At 33.0% G+C, this 14,143-nt stretch overlaps 1 protein-coding gene across 1 annotated transcript in view; it reads left to right on the top strand.

The window, feature by feature from the left end:
- The window catches only part of LOC118182196 (LHFPL tetraspan subfamily member 2a protein-like), a 102,847-nt gene that overhangs the window by 27,682 nt on the left and 61,022 nt on the right, over positions 1-14,143 (top strand). The gene's annotated exons all lie outside the window — the stretch shown is intronic.

The following is a 14,143-nucleotide window of genomic DNA, read 5'->3' as shown; positions in this document are numbered from 1 at the left end:
ACAGACTCAAAGATTTCAAAACGAGCAGTGGCAACACTGTACGGAATAAAATATTTTCATGTCCAGCGCGCGAGAATGTGTACCTGAAATTCTAAAGATATGCGGTTTTTAAATATTTTGTGATATTGCTGTTGAATTAAATTTTATGTGGTTTAAGTGCGAAGAACATGATATTTAATAAATAAAGGTAACACACAGAATGTTAAAAAAACGCCCCTTTGGACGTAATATATAATCTGGAAGGTTTCAGATTTAGTCCAAAGGGGGTTTGTCCCTGAAGGATTATTGTTTTCGTTTTGCGATATTGCGTTGGTTCACTATAAATGCCCGTTTCACTTTTGAAACTGTTGCCACCAAATGTTAGAGTCCTGCATTATATTTGAAGAAATTAAATAATAAAAAATCTGCATAAATGTATGTACATTTCTGGCATTGTGATAAAACAACGGTACATAGAGCCATCGAATTTTGAATGACGTAATCCTACTGCGAATATGGGCATGTGGAAGCCTAAATTTGAAATTTGGAATTTGTTTTATTGTCGATTTCATATTTTATAAAACTTTAACGAATTTTTGATTAAAAAAGGTCAAGGATTTCAAAGCGAGCAATGGCAACGTTGTACAGAAATAACTTTTTTATCTCCCGCCCGCGAGAGATCGGAAATTCTAAAGATATGCTCAGTTTAAAACTATTTTGCGATATTGCTCTTGAACTGAATTTTATGGTTTAAGTGCGAAGAACGTGATATTTAATAAATAAAGGTAACAGATATAATGTTAAAATACGCCCCTTTAGACGTAATTTAAAATCTGAAACTTTTCAGTTTTTTTTTTATATTTTTTAATTTAATTTTATTTATTTATTTATTTTGGTATGTACCCTTACTTTATTTTACTGACTATCTTAATTGCAGTTTTGAATATATATTTGCGACCTTCTCGGATATCAGGTATTATATACTTTTGTTGCTATTTTTTATATGCATATATGCGCATAATTTCCTGGATTTCACAGTGTGCTAAGCCACGTTGTTCGAAACCCTAAAGTGTAACGGGAAAAAGCTGTTCTTTTTAGTAATTTGAGATTTCGACTTTTCGTGAAAGGCTTCTTTGCTGATGTTTTCGGTTCCAATTACAACGAACAATCGTCGGTTTTCTACTCATTTATTTAAACAGAGACTCTTTTAGATTCCGCTTTCTGTTTACGCCCATTGAGAACAAGGATGTTACTTTCTGCAACGAATTATTATTATTATTATTATTTTTCCCTTTACCGTGTGTACGATTTATTTTTTTCTTTGATTTTCTTTCTTTCAGAATCCGTACTGTTTCTTTTAGAAATGAATTGCTTTTTAAGTCTAATACATTTCACAATGCAGTGAATCTAAAAATATCTGATGATACTTTATTATTAATAAATGCATTTATGCTTAATAAACATATAGAATGATAAACCGGAAACCTAGAAGCTATTTTATTCTAAGATTCTGACTATTGACGTATGTGGAAATAATTCCAATGGAACAAGGAAATTATGATGTACTAATTACGAACTTTAGCAATCGTATTTGTATACAAATTTCACAGACATAACAGCTATACTTGTTTTTGCACGTTTTCATGCAAATAATTGCAGTGTCATATAAAAGTACTCAACTCTTAGATTCAGAACAAGCGTGAGACATAGAGTCAAAAAGTTTCAGTTGCAACAGAAATCTTTAATTTGATTTGAGAAATGATATCTGCATTGCTGCATAACTTAAGATGACATGAAACGGATTAATTTTGAAATGACGCACTTTAGATTGATCTATTATAAACAGTTATTATTTATAGGAGAGAAAGGGGAAATGTTCAAATTAAAGTGAAGAATATTGCCAATAAAAATTTGAAGTTTGCTTCACATATTTTTATCTGTAATCTCATTATCTGCAATCTGTAATCATTTCTGCTTTACATATTTATGTATATATATATATAGGAAATATATGTTGTATGATTTGTATAAAGTAACCTAAAAATAAAATTGTAAAACAAAGGGAACTAGCAGTAAAAACTTAAGACCCGGTCTATTTTTTCCCTCTGATAACAAAGGCAATATATATGCAAGCATAGATTTTTGATATATGCAATATAACGTAAAAAATTTAGATTTTAGAAAGAGTTTCTCTCTATATTATATTGCATTTATAATAAAATGAATCTTGATTTTAGAAAGAGAATTAGGTACTATTCGGTTTCGAGGGCCGTAAAAAATCGCCAAACTATTGTTGATGCCAATGCTGAGAAAAATAATTGCGGCAACCCTAATAACTGCCGCAAAAAAGTAGTAGTAAATAACTATTTAAGATTGATGTTTAATTTAGATGAAAGGTTAATTTCATATAATACTTTTTTATTATTATAATTTATATGAAAAAGGCTAAACATGACTGGATAGAAGCATAAGAGTAAATAACTATTTCAGATCATTATCATAATTTATATAAAAATTGCTAAACATAACTGAATGCATGCCTGCATCGCTATTTCGCTACCGACTTATCGCTAAAGCATAATTTCATCTCGTTGGTTCTTCAAACGTAATTTTCTATAATGAATGATGCCTTTTCTTTGAAAATATTCTCGGTAAAGTTCAGAATCGCTCACGTATTTGCTTGCCGCTTTTTACAAGGGTAAAAACAATTGAATTTTTGTCAATTTTCTTTTACTTTTTAAGTGAAAATATGTCGATGTGTACATAGATAAAGTCAAGGGTGTGCGTAGTGCCATTTTTGTGCAATTCTGGGATTTTTTTAAGTGAAAATAGGTCGATGTGCACATGGATACCGAAGTATGTGCAATTCTTAAAAACGTGTCAAGCAGTGGGTGATTCTGCACTTTACCCAAAATTCTATTGCCGACTTTTCGTCATGGGCAATTCCCAAATTGTTAAATCCATAGGATATCAAAAAAGGATTTAAAAATTAAACTAGTATGTCAATGGCGGCTTAAGAAATATAAAACTATATAAACTTACGCAATCTGAAATCAACGCGTACGCTAGATTTGGCGCGCTGTTAAATAAGCGCGTTTGCTAGATTTGGCGCTTTTGCGCATACATTTTCGCTGCAATTTTCTTACGGCCCTCAAAACCGAATAGTACCGAGAATTAAAATTTATCTAAATTCTTGTACGATTCATTATTGGCCCGAATTAGTTTTCAAGATAATTTGTTTTTGATGTGTACTCAATAGGTAATACAATAGATACCACTCTCAGTAGTTTAGTTCGGAGTCTAAATTACATTACCATTCTTGCCATGCACATCATGGCTTAAACCAGTGTACCAATGAAAAATGTGTGCAGATACTTTTGCCCTTTTTTATAATTGTCTGTAAGTATTAATTGACGATAAATATTGAAATAATTACAGAATTGATTGCAAAAACAAAAGTAGCCAAATGGGCAATAAGTCGCCAAAACAGTAATTACCAGAATCTCTTTGCGTCCAGCAGCGAAAGAGATCAATTAGCGAGGACGTTGGTGACTCACTAGCTATCCGTTTACAAAAATGAAAGACGGTTACTTTTTCACGCTGTACTGGGAGATCCGTCTTAATCATTTGCTTCGCGTGGTGGTGACGTCTTCTCATTTTTATGTTTCATTTTTTTCCCAACTCACTTCCTTTGTTGAAAAGAACAACTAAGCTTTTACTCTCATTGCTTTTGAAAAGATTTCTAATTAGGAATGGACGGTCTGTTTTTCTAAAATTGTTTCTCTTGATTAGTAATTTAGACAATAATTTTAGCTCGTTGCAATTGTTGAAAATATTGTTTATCCGTTAATCCTAAAATAATATTTAAGTGTTGGTAATAAAACTGTGAAACTAGCTCTGAATGAAAATGCGTGTAGAGAAATAGGTTACTGCTTTTAAAAGAAAATAACCGCGAGAAAGGGTGTATGCATGGCTCAGAATTAAAACAAATAATTAAAATTAAGAAAAAAAAATACATATTTGAAGTCTTCAGTGTGCAGTTAACTATACGCATATTCTGAATTTTCTAAAAAAATATGAGACTTCTTCACTACATGAAGGGCATACTGCTTAACACCACATTAAAAAAAAATCCGTTAATGAATGCATCTGATCTTCATTGCACGCATTTTGCACTCAGCCTTCATCACACTTTTGGAAGTTTACTGCATCTGAAAATGAATACAGTGTATCAGAAAAGTACGACAAATTCCATAAAAAAGCCTGGGAGAGAGTCGAAAGGTTTTGATTTCCAAAAAAACTTTGGTTTCGATTGAAATCTTATTCACTGATAGGCCAAAACATACCAGCATTGCAATACTATGTAAAATCGTATGATATGGATTAATTTGAAACGACTACTGTTACAGTTACTATTTTAGTGTGTGTATTTAATTATGGCAAAGCACACTAGGGCTATCTGCCTAAGGGGAGGGATGCCTTCGTGGAGGACTTTCTAAGGGAAACTGGCTCGTATACACGTTACAAGGGGAAAACCACGAAAACACCCATGCAGCCAGCCCGTTCGCGGGATTCGAACCTCGGACCGAACTACCAGTGTTCAGCGACTTTACCGCTCGGCCGCTGGTGGGCCAGTTACTATTTTAGAGCAGAGAGGAGATATATGCAAATTCTGTAGATAACTTGAGATTAAAAAATAAACACCGGTATGGGTATGTAAGATGACACAGCAGAGACAAAAAAGTTTAGGAAAAGTGACATTGATTCAGCACAGTTTTATTTCGTAATTAAAACAGGTTCACATATCATCATTATGGGTGCATTTTTATATTGCTTATAATTCTTTAGACAATGGCGATAAACAGCAGAAGCAAGAGATGCATGTCGTTAAGCATCAAGAGAAGTAGAGAAATAAGGTTGCGCATAAGTAGCAGCGATATTTATAGCAAAATGTCTCTTTAATTTGATTGGATGAGAACCATGCCCATTGCAACAATGAAATAAGAAACATGAAACCAATCAATTTGGAAAGACACAATCCCAAAAAATTTATTAGAGGGAAAGGGGAGATAACCAAATTAAAATGATGAATTAAAAGACTATCGGTAAATAAAAATTAGTAGTTCTCTTTCATATTTTATATCTTACATATTTCCTCCTTCAAAGAGAAAGGGCTTGGCGATAGAAAAATCTTTTTAGAAAGAAGCATTAGAGCGTTAGATAAACAACGGGAAAGATAATTAACATTTTTTTTAAAAAATAATAAAATTTTGAATATAGCGTTTTTGACCTGTGAATGTAAATTTTAGAGTTCTACTGAAATTTTCAGTCCGGTTTTAAGGTCTGCAAATTCATTTTTCTCTGAAAATTTTGTAAAATCTATTCTAAATTAAAAAAAAAAAAAAAAAAAAAAAGGCCTAAAAGTTCACAGTTCTTGAAATCCTTCCTTGAATGCTATTAATATATTTTTATTGCCCTTGTCTTAAAGTATTTTGCAAAACTATTGTATTTAATATAAAACTAAAATTGTTTCTTTTAGGTATCCATGAAGTTCTCTTAAAATTAATTAATTGTTTATTCATTATAAAACAATGCATATTTTCTTATTGTAAAGCAATGTGCAATAGACTTTAGGAATTAAAAATAGAAAGCTTATAAAATACCTTTGATTAAAAAAATGGGCAGATCCTCACAAGCGAATCAGCGTAATTACTTGCTGATGGATGTGGGATGCTTAACTATAAAAGCACATAAAAAAACCCTCCGTTTGTTATACAAGATTGTACTGGCTTTTAGCATTGTATAATGTATCAAAGTTTTTAATTACGATTTGTGGCTATAAAATTCTTCAGTATTACATAACTGTGTTACAGTCTTCAGTATTACATAAATATACGAAAATTCAAATTGAAATTGAGACGAATAACATGTATATTAAAGTTACGTCTTATAAATTTAGTGAATAAAATTTTACATTACCCTATATATATATTTCAAAGGGAAAGGTAGAAAAAAAGCCAGATTGAGAGAGAATCAAATTTTGACAGTAATTTCTCACAATTAGGTTTAAAATCATATTTGTTCAGGGAAGGTTTTTCAAAATTTTTCACGCAATATCACAAATATAAAAATATTTATGCCTAACACTTATTCTGGGGTGATCACAAGAAATTTCAAAATTTTGTAAATAATTGTCTTTGTTATACCTTGCACTTTAACATCTTTGTATAACTAATACTGAAATTATGATTTTTATTATTATTACTACATTTCTAATTTTCTTATTTTACACAAAGCTGAAAGACCTCCTAGCTTTCTCTAAATGCAAACATATCCATCTATTGGGAATTCAACATTGACTGATTGGTATATTAATTCACCATTGGTTAAGCCTCGAATGTTACTTACAAAGACTTACGCTTTTTGTAACGGCAACTCTCTTTTTGAACTGCTAAACATTCCATTATATTTAAAAAAAAATTAACCTTCCTTTTATATATAAAAAAATAAAGTAATAATTATATGTTACGTTGCGTACGGTTTCATAATAGATTGAATGCACTATTACGAATCCGTCCGATGACAGGTTGCTAAAATTCATTTTATCAAAAATAACACTTCAGAGTTCTGGAACGTTTCGCAGAAACACTCGTACAACTCTTCACAGTATCACAGAGTACAATCAGTAGTTAAACCTCAAACTATTAAGAACGTTAAACACAGGGCAATGCAAAGTGCATCTAAAGAAGGGAAGCTAACCCGGTCATATCGCAATACTCCATCTCACGTTGAGCTACCGGCTCGAAACGCTTGCAGCAACAAAGAGCAGATGCTCTCACCGGCGTTATATAGTTTTCACCCGGCCGCCGAGATATTTCTAGAACTTTCTGCTTTTTAAAATTACTAGAAGACATATGAGGGCCAGATACGGTTACAGCTAATATAGTGACCAATTACAGTTATTCAATTGCAGTACATATTACGGTGAAACAGGGTCCGAACCAAATGGTCGCCAAGTTTGGAATTTCTTGACAAATGTGGCGACAAAAATCAGTCGCTAAAACCGTTGCAAGCTTGGCGATATCTTGCCAAATTAGAGAGATAGCCATTCACTCAATGTTAAGTAGACTTGCCACTGTATTCTTATTTTTCCTGCAGAGCATCTTCTCTAGATTTTTCATGTTACATTACACAGAAAAGTACAACAATTTTACATATAATTTCGCTAAAATTATCTGCATATGTACAAAATTCGTAACAAAATCCATCTATTAAGAAAATTCACATTAAGTGATTGGTGTATTAATTCACCAGTGCTTACAAAGTCACCACTTCGGAAGTTGCTTACAAAGACCTGCGTTCTTTGTAAAGGCAAACGGCCTTTTTGAACTGCGATACATTCCATTATATTAAAAAAAAATTAACCTCCCTCCATTATTATATAAAATAAAAGAAATAATTATACGTGAGAAATTTGCTATTTTTAAGATCTTTCTTTGCATATTCATTAATTTCGATAATTATACCATATTCTAAGCCAGTTCTTCAAAATTATTTCATTAATTTTTTATATTGGCATCATTCTCAAAATAATATAAAATTCTTAACAATAAATTCATAAGTTTCAACATAAATTAAAAAATATAATTATTAATCTTAATAACTTCCCTAAAAATAATTTTAGAATATTAAAATTCTTTACTTTTTTTTATTAAATCAAATTATTATAATTCAGATTTTAATATGAAATTATACTTTTTCATATAACAATGCTGCAATTGTAAAATTCAATTAATTTAGAAAAATATCAATTTGTAATGTGAATACGATTACTGAAAAGCAGGAGGGAAAGTAATTTTCTAGCTGGCATTTCAAGCGCAATTTTCAGTGCTGTACTAGTGAAAAATAACCTAACTAATTTGTTCGTATAAGACCCGAAGTAAGCAAGGCAATATAATAGTAAACACGCAACGTGATTATTTTTTCAAGCATTGGCAGGTTAAATGATGCACTATTAAAAAGCCGTTCTCAAAGAAAGGGATGTTGTCATCATATATCATCGCCATGTATTATCTTTAAAGAAATAGCTTAACGAATATCGTGAATTCTTAGAATATACTGTTTTAAAATATTTTGTGATTTTGCTGTTGAATTTTATGTGGAGCAAGTGGGAAGAAAATAATGTGTACTAATAAAAAGAGGGAAAAAATTGTGTAAGTCGTCTTATTAAGAAAACTGAACATTGATTTGATGAACTGAGAAAAGACTAAAAAGAAATTAATGACGACACTCCATTGGAAATTTTTAACATATGCTGCCTTTAAAAATTTTGTGATTTTTCTGTTGAATATTATGTGACGCAATTGAGAAGAAAATGATGTGTACTTAATTAAGAGACAAAAAAGTCTATATTAAAAAGACCAAAAAAATTTCGTAAGTCATCTTGCTAGCAAAACTGAACATTGATTTGATGAACTGAGAAAAGACTGAAAAGAAATTAATAGCGATACTTAACACTGCGTTGGAAATCTTAAAACATATACTGGTTTTAAAAATATGTGACTCTGCTGTTGAATTTAATGTAGCGTAAGTGTGAAGAAAGTCATATTTAATAATAAAGTAAAAAAGGCTAAAGAAAAGTTGTGTAGATCATCTTCTTTAAAAAATCAGTGATATGATGGACTAAGAAAAGATAGAAAAAAATAGAAAAATGTATACCAAGAGTTAATACTCTACCGTTAATTCTAAAAATACGTTGCATTTAAAATTTTGTGATTTCACTTCTGCTGTAAAATTATGTGACTTTGACGCAGCGTAAGTGCGAAGAACGTGTTGTTTAGTGATAAAGTTAAAAAGACAAAAAAAAGTCGTGCTAGCAGTCTGTGATAAAGTTAAAAAGACAAAAGAAGTCGTGCTAGCAGTCTGTGAAAAAGTTAAAAAGACAAAAAAGTCGTGCTAGCAGTCTGTGATAAAGTTAAAAAGACAAAAGAAGTCGTGCTAGCAGTCTGTGATAAAGTTAAAAAGACAAAAAAAGTCGTGCTAGCAGTCTGTGATAAAGTTAAAAAGACAAAAGAAGTCGTGCTAGCAGTCTGTGATAAAGTTAAAAAGACAAAAAAAGTCGTGCTAGCAGTCTGTGATAAAGTTAAAAAGACAAAAGAAGTCGTGCTAGCAGTCTGTGATAAAGTTAAAAAGACAAAAGAAGTAGTGCTAGCAGTCTGTGATAAAGTTAAAAAGACAAAAAAAGTCGTGCTAGCAGTCTGTGATAAAGTTAAAAAGACAAAAGAAGTCGTGCTAGCAGGCGTGAGTTCTAGGCATAAAAAGTGCGAGCAGAACATAAAAAAACCATAAACATAATAAACCATAGTGTAGTGTAAAATCTGAATCCTTTCAGATTTTCTTTTCTTTCTTCCCTCTTCTCGCCTTTTCATGTTAAGAATATTAATTATTACATAGGACATAAAATCATGACAGCATTTAATACAAAAATTAAATACCCTCAGTTTTTAAGGTTTTAAGGAGAATTTTTTTCAGTTAAGGTTTATAAACTGTTTGTATTGGGAGAGTCATAGTTCAATTTTGCTCTCTTTAGATTTCTTTACATTCATGCCTCTATATCTGCGGTTTTCATTTATTCACATTTTAGAGATAGGAAGAAAAAAAATTAGTCTGAGTTTCATAAATTTTTTAATGCAATACGGGGATGTAAACAGTCATAGTGGTACCTGAGGTGTATTCTCAGTTTACAAGAAAACCGCTCAAATATGAAACTCAACCTTCAGTTTGATGATCATAAATATACCGGTATCGGCTACAGCATTCGCGTCTCAGAGTATTTGGCTTAACTTTATTTCCTTATTTCTTTCTTCTTTTCAATCCCTTTTTAATTCTTGCTTTAAACAATTCCCATTAGCAACATCTTATCGCAACTCTCGTAATCTCAAAGTTTTTATTTACTTCAGTAAGCATCTCAAATGATGTTAGAAGTGCTTGAAAGCAACAAATGTGGGTTTATGCTACAAAAGTGAGTGATTCCTATTTCTAGCATTCTTTGAAACAGTAAGTTACGCCGTATGATATGCGAACTTAGCTTCTTCATAACTACTACTGATGTTGATTCTTCTATTATTTAAAATTTGCTTTGAATATTGGTTTAATTTACGTAACCAAATAAACTTGATTTCCCTATAAAACTGTTTAAGAAATCTGGTAAATTGTTCATACTACTATAAAGTCTTCTCTCCAATCATAAACTACTTGTATAACTAAACTTTAGCTAGACTGGCAGTGAATTATCGCTAAGTCTAAAATAAAAACAGAAACTTGAGAAAGGTTTTGTTAAGACCCTTTTATTTAAAACTAAGAACAGAATGCAACTTGGTGCTTACAAATCAGCTAACCAGTGTTGCGGGATAACTTAAAGTAACGGCAATGTCAAATGTAAAATTTAATTTAAATAAGCTGGTAAACAAAGTTTACACTGATCAATGAACGCGAAGCTGGCTCCAAACTTAACTGGCGTGCATATTCAACTATCGGCAATTATACACTGACTACCAATACGTATTTGGACACCTGTGATAGAAAAGAAAAACTAACTTTATTCAAAATCAATAGTTGGTAGAGCCTCCACAAGAGGTAATTACAGCGTGGACCCTCCGAGGCATACTTTCCACAAGTCTTTGTATAACAGCTAGTGGTATTTTCTTCCACTCGAATTGGAGAAGACATAGAAGTTCCTTCACCGATTTTGCACGGGTAGTGCACCCCTGAATTCGACGATGCAACTCGTACCAGAGGTTCTCGATAGGGTTCAGGTCAGGACTCTGGGCAGGCCAGTCCATTCGATGAACTCCATTGGCACCATACCAAGCCTTGGTTAACGCCGAAACATGACAACTGGCATCGTCGTCCTGAAAGTAACAGGGGTCCAACCCGTAAAACTGCCACAACGTAGGAAGCACATTGTCATCCAAAATAGTGCAGTAGGCATCGGAGTTGAGCTTACCATGAATGGGGACCAAGGGTCCCAGCGCATACCAGGAGAAGCACCCCCAGACCATAATTCCACCTCCGCCGAACTTGACTGTTGGCACAATGCATTCTGGCAGGAGACGTTCTCCAGGTAGAAGCCAGACCCAGACCCTGCCATCCGAACGGTAAAGGGTGAACCTTGATTCGTCACTCCAAAGAGCCCGTTTCCACTGATCTACGGTCCAATTTCGATGTGCTTTGCACCACATTAACCGAGCAGCGCGGTGTGACTTTGTGATCAAACGCTTATGGGCAGCAGCACGACCATTAAACCCAAGCAGATATGCTTCCTTACGGATGGTATTCATTGAAACAATACTTCCGGATGCCTGTTGAAACTCCTCGCGGATGAGGGCCATCGGTTGGGTGCGGTTCTTCCGAATTTTTCTGGACAGCACTCGTCGGTCTCTATCTCCCAGTTTCGTTGGTCTGCCGACTGGGGGCACATTCCGACAATCACCGCTCACCTTCCACTTCTTAATCACATAGGCCACTGTCGATTTTAAGTATTTCAGATCGCTAGATATGTCTCTTAAGGATCGGCCACATTTGTGATACCCGATAATTATACCTTTCTCGAAATCAGAGAGCTCCGAACTGCGAGGTATCTTGCATGCGACTAAAGCCGATGCTGTTTCCTACACGATATATACTGGCGGAGTCCGTGACGTATTTTAGGACCTCAGATATCGTCATTTGCATAGGTGTCCAAATACTTATTGGTAGTCAGTGTAATGCAAGGTCGAAGACTACGAAACTTATCTGTTCTAGCAACTTATTAACGTGGTCTCGAGAGGCAGAACACGCTCTCTATTACAATCTAAATACCTCACCTTAAATACACACGAACTAATTTGAATTCTGGCGGGAAAACAGAAGGGAGAAGTGATAGTAAAGATCCAAAACATTAAATAAATGGTTAATTCACATTAAGGAACTTTACAGTATATTTTTCTATTATAATATGGGCGTTTCTATAACACCTAAAAGAGTAAATCCTAAAACACCTAAAAGTTAACTGCAGACCTATCCTGTAACGCCTCAAAGTTAACTGCAATGGTCGGTGAGTTATCACCTTTCTTGATGGTTACTAATTGTTGCAAGATAAAAACGCTTATGGGTAGAACGCTTACAGGTTTTGAGCGAATTTGTCTGTTCTCTGACGACATCCTTCCCTGCTGGTCATGAAGTTTTTCTGAAAAGTCTAAGGTGATTCTGTACTTTATGATTTCAGTAGGCTGAACAAGCCAAAATGGTCCAGGTTACTGATTGGCAGAGCTTAAATTGCGCCCGAGCCCACCGGAGTCCAGGTCCGGTACTTCTTAATTTTGAGGATAATTCATAATTCTAGCCGGAGCCCTAATTAAGAAAGCTCCGGCACTACTTTTATGTAACTGAGCAACAATTTCGGAAGAATGTGATCTTGAAAATTTTATTTTTAGTAATAAAATTATACTAAAATTTGCTTATTAAATTTTGATTTATTTCTTTGCATTTTATTAAATTTTAATTTCAATTATTTAACTATTTTAATAATGAGTTATTTAATTTTTAATTATTAATGATTTTATTAGTTATTTCATTTATTTATTTATTCTTCTTCCTCTTTCCTGAAGGTCTTCTATAGGGCTCCAATACTTCCAATTTTAGAACTTAATAGGGCTCCGGTACTTCTACTTTTAGAACTTAGAATTGGGTATTTAGATTATGGAAAAGCATACAAGGGTTATCTGCGTAAGACAAGGGACAAGTTCGTGAAAGACTTTTAAAGAGAAACTGATTCATATTCCCATTATACGTCAGGGAAATCACGAATTTCTTGCGCAGCCAAACCCGTTCACCGAGAGAAGAACTTGAGTGGAACTGCCAATGTTCAGCGATCGTACAAATAGCAATTAATTTTAAATTGCAAGACTTAATCACAAAAACAGAATCATTGAAAGTACGATTAAATACAATCTTTAAACCCTTTTATAAAGGCTTGATTCCTTAAATATGGATTCGATAAGATGATTATTGGACATTTGGATTTGATAAGGTGGTGGTTTCCAGATTAGTAAAAGGTCTTAGTTTTCGTCCTGAATCCTGATTCCTATATGGATGCCTGAAAACTCAAACAAAAGATGCAGTATCGATGATTATCCGACAGTATCGATGACTATCCGAGTACTCAAGCTCAGGATTAACCCTTATAACATAAAGATTGTAAAACTACTTTGTTCTTACTATAGATTCTCTCCTCTGCGATTTTAATCTCTGATTATGGATTCTAGATAGTCTAAAAGACATAGACTTTTCTTTCTTGACATAGACTTTCTTTTCCTACCTTTGTTACTTATATTTTCTGCAACAAGAACGCAATCTAATTTTCATTCGTGCAAAGTTAGTTAAAACTGAAATTTTAATGAACGTATTATAGCACGAAATGAAATTAGTGCCAGAAATGTAAAATGTGAACACACTCCTTTGTGCAAAATTCTTATTACAAATGTGCATTTTGAGCACTTTAAACAGTTTTTAAATTCTGTGATCAAACATAATAAATACTGTAAAATTTTGAAAACAATTTCATTAAAAATATAAAATTGCTTTTTTGATATAAAACATCAGCGTTATTTTAAAACTTATTACGAAAAGAATAACACTTGAAAAATACAAGAGAACACGAGTGCTTCGAAATTTGTGCACCAAACTGCTTTCGTAGAATGGTAAACGGGGCATCTCATTCCTATCGGTTCTTTCTCCTCTATTAGAAGAGAAGGACTCAAAGGGTGCATAAAGTAACCTAGAACAGAACTAACATAGTTTCTGACGGCTATTCCTCCCTCACGTCTTCTAATTTTATTCATATTTTACTAGTTCAGTCAAGTTCCAGCAACTATCTGTTTCTGAACCATATATGTCTTGGGAGCCACTTTTAAAACAATTTACAACGAGTAGAAAGCGTAACTACGTTAGTTTTCTTCGTATAAAAATAATTTGTGTATTTAAAAACCAAGAATATTAAGATATCGATGTTTGATATATCGTACTGGATTAGCTTTATCTCACTCTAAGAAAAAGAAAACTCTTTGCTCTGCTCGTTTCAAATGATGTACGAGCAAGAAGATTGCAGCTTACATTTCTAAGAAAA

The sequence above is a fragment of the Stegodyphus dumicola genome, chromosome 5, assembly GCF_044657685.1.
Source record: "Stegodyphus dumicola isolate Sdum_Otavi_A_Nest chromosome 5, ASM4465768v1".
NCBI classification, from domain to species: Eukaryota; Metazoa; Arthropoda; class Arachnida; order Araneae; family Eresidae; genus Stegodyphus; species Stegodyphus dumicola.
This window is presented reverse-complemented; position numbering and strand designations above follow the sequence as displayed.